At 39.1% G+C, this 3655-nt stretch overlaps 1 protein-coding gene across 5 annotated transcripts in view; it reads left to right on the top strand.

The window, feature by feature from the left end:
• Positions 1 to 3655, top strand: part of OXR1 (oxidation resistance 1) — a 290219-nt gene that overhangs the window by 207020 nt on the left and 79544 nt on the right. The gene's annotated exons all lie outside the window — the stretch shown is intronic.

Below are 3655 nucleotides of genomic sequence, written 5' to 3'. Positions count from 1 at the left end.
CACAAAAATAGATCTGTGCAACCATTATTAGTTCTAGAACTGTGTACTTCCATACTTCATCATTCAAATTAGTGAGCTCATAGGGAAATATGCCTGAGAATGTGGGAGTTCTGCATGCCTCAGCTCTAGTCTCTCCTTTAGGGACTGCATGTGCATTCTGTATTGTATTTAATTTTTACTGAAACAGCGTTGGAAACAGACTGCAGTCTGTTTTTCTGTGTCTTAAGAGTTTAGATTTTTCAATAGAAAAAATCCTGAATTATTTTACCTTACTAAAAATAGGTTTCATTAAAAATTAAGAGAGAGGCTAGGCTTTTATGCATGTTCTAATTCAAATCCCTATTTTAGACACTTATTATAGGTTTTGCAACCATATAAATGGTAGGGTCTTGACCAGACATGGTAATTTAGAATACATAACAAAGGCATACAGCATCCTCATAGCATCACATGAGAGTCGGTGCCTCCAGGAGTAAGGAAGCTTAAATGAGGCATTTGATTCAAGCTTTAAAAATTACATGCTTGTGTATAGGTTGCGTATATATAAATGAACACTGACTGATTGCCAAATGACTGACATCAAGATTTTCACCTCAGAAAGTATGTACAAACCTTGTTTCTCACAAAATAAAGTAATTTTGTGTTAATGCCTGGTGTACTTTTGCCTGCAGCTTGGTAGCAGTGGAAATTTGGCCAGATGAACTGCAAGGGGCCTATGTCCTGTACACCAGGCATGTGAACTGTCCAAGAGCTAAGGAAGCTTGCACGGCATCTGCTGGCATTTTGCTTGGACTAGTTGCATCAATTTGCATTTATTTGCACAAGCAACAAATCCATCCCCCAAAAAATGACAGGTCACTACCAGTTGCTGGAGTGCTGTGACAGTTGCTACCATTTGCTGTGGTTTTATCTTTTTTTTTTTTTTTTTTTGTCTCCTTTGAAATACTTGTATGTATAATTGTGTGTTCAGACCTTGGAAATATTCTTTGCTCATTGTGTCCTTTTCGATTTGACTAAAACTGATCCCTATTTTTAGTTCCCTACGCCACCAGTTCTTTTAGGATGCAGCTCAAGCAGCTGTGTGTGTGCTCTGGTTTGGGACTTCGGGATCTAGCTACAAGACCAGGTTGTGCCTTTATTGACAGCAACGGATTAGCATAATGTGTTATTAAGTGTTGCATCATAAAGGCCTACAGACATTTCTGTAGCTACTATAGGTATTTTTGAGAGTAATAGTGATATGAAGGCATCTCTTCTTGTGCCACAGTTTCACAATCACTTTGAGCTGACATACACGGGCACTGAAGACCGAGAGGCTGGCTTGAAACTTCCTCCCTCCCTTTCCTCTCTGCCAGCCGTTTCGGCTCTTCCACTGTTTTGCAACTTGTGCTTCCACAGGTGTTTACACACAACGCAACCAGTTCTGGAGATCTAACTGGGGATAATATTAACTCCACAACAAAATAAATACATTTAGTTAGTTTTGACTAAACTAAAAGATACTTTTAAATGGATCAGCAATACTGCACAGTTCATTCACTTGCCAAATGAATGCTCATGCTCATACTGGTAGCACAGCAACCAGCAGAAGCAACTAAGAGCAGGCAGGACCAGCTCCTTCTTTTGGAAGGCCAGTTTTAAGTGACTGAGTTACAGAGATATGCTTCCTGCGCTGATACCACAGCCCAGAAAATAAACCCAGGAGAGTTTCTTGTTGCACATTCATAGATCAAATACAAACTTATTAGCCGACCTCAGCGAAATACTGGTTGTTTCTAGACATTGAGGACATAGAGGCAGTATGATCAAGTTTCTGTAAAGATGTTCAAGATCAATAGAAGTGTAAAAAATATTGATCAAGAAAAACTGTAGAACATTTATCTTGGTTTAGTTTTATGACAAAAGGGACACACATTGCTTCTGTACGTAGTGTTTATGTTACTCCTACCAATCAAAAAGCTAAGGAATGCTGCAAAGCTTTTCAGATGGGAATGTGGGCTATAGGCTATACCAGGGGTCCTCAAACTTTTTAACCAGGGGGCCGGCGCGCGGATGCAGAGGCAGGCAGTCATCTGCGGCTGCTTGGTTCCCCCTCCAGCCCCCAGCAGGGGTACTGGGAGGGTTCTGTAAATACCGGGGGCCGGATTGAGGACCCTGAGGGGCCGTTTGAGGACCCCTGGGCTATACTCTTAAATCCCAGTGTATTAGATTTTGTAAAAGACACAGATTTAAGCCAGGTCAGGTTTTGGACGAGAGATTGTTGTCAAAAATCTTGCTATCATAGGTATGGCACAACTAAGTTGAAACAGCATCTTAAAGCTCCTAATAGTATTACCAGTTGTTTGTGTTGAAGGTGCCTACTGAAGTAGTATAGTTTTGACTATATTCTTCACCATGTATTTCCTCAATGCCTTGAAATTTTATCAGTGGTCAGTGAGTGTGACATACCTTAAAGAGTACTGTTACCTTTTTATGAGCACAGATACCTAAATCTTGTTTTCATAGTTAGAACAGTTCAGTTGAAGAATTTGTTCTTAGTAACAACATTGCTAAATGGCTAAATGGATGCCTTTGAGTATGGGACATGATTTTCAGTACTGTGAAAATCACATTGCAATAATAGTTGATCATTTTATGATTTATAGACTTCATTTAGCATATTTGTGAACAAAGCAGATGAAAGCAGCTAAAATGTAATAAATTCATAGTTATAAAAATATTTACCTTGAATACTTAATCAAAATATTGGCTGAATCTGTAATTCTATCACTGCAATATAATAATAAATGCTGCATAATATGGGTTTGGAAGAGGAAAAAACCCAACTATTTACAACCGCCGAGGAAGAACATGCCATCAGTACAATAACTGATGATGGTGGCTAGAATTCTGGTGGATAAACCAGCTCGAAGTTTCAAAAGTGCCGAGCACCACAGCTGTAAAATCGTGCCTGATGCAAAGACATAGGTTAATTTTACCTTAAAATAGAATCAACAGGGCAAAAGACCAACCATAACTTCTTCACAGCAGAAACATTGTAATGAAATGAAAACTAATTACAGTGTTTAGGGCAAGACAGATCTGGCAGGCAGAACAGTTTATAAACTAAACATGTAGTGGCACTTAAACAATGCAGTGACTCTGCAGTTTCTGAGTTGTTCGGTAGTCCTGGAACAGACAGATTACACATCCGTTTCTACTGGTGGGTTTTGGGGAGGGGGAAGGAGAGCTGATTTTGCTGAATTTTTTTTTTTAATGTTTCAGTGAGGAGGTTTTATTTGGAAAAAAAGGCTTGAACATCATTATCTCCTGAGCAGAGACTGATTTAAGTAGTAGAAAGGTTGATTTGAGTGTACCGTTTACATCAAGTAACCCTCAGAAATCAGCACTCCAAAATGCTGACGTTAAACTCTGATTTAATTGAGCAGCTGCTACAAGTGAATAGGAGTTGAGATAGCTCAGCGCTTTGTTCCTCTGTTCTGCATGTACACAATAGATTTGGCTCAACAAGAGCATTTTTTATTAAACAATGCTTTCATTTGCAGCTAGATGCAGCATATAATTGTATCATACTCTGATTACAATGTAAGCACATTAGCTTACAGTTCTGCGTTCTTAAGGTCTATGGCACAGGTAGCAGATACAGATATGGCTG

Source organism: Falco cherrug, chromosome 3, assembly GCF_023634085.1.
Source record: "Falco cherrug isolate bFalChe1 chromosome 3, bFalChe1.pri, whole genome shotgun sequence".
Taxonomy (NCBI): Eukaryota; Metazoa; Chordata; class Aves; order Falconiformes; family Falconidae; genus Falco; species Falco cherrug.
This window is presented reverse-complemented; position numbering and strand designations above follow the sequence as displayed.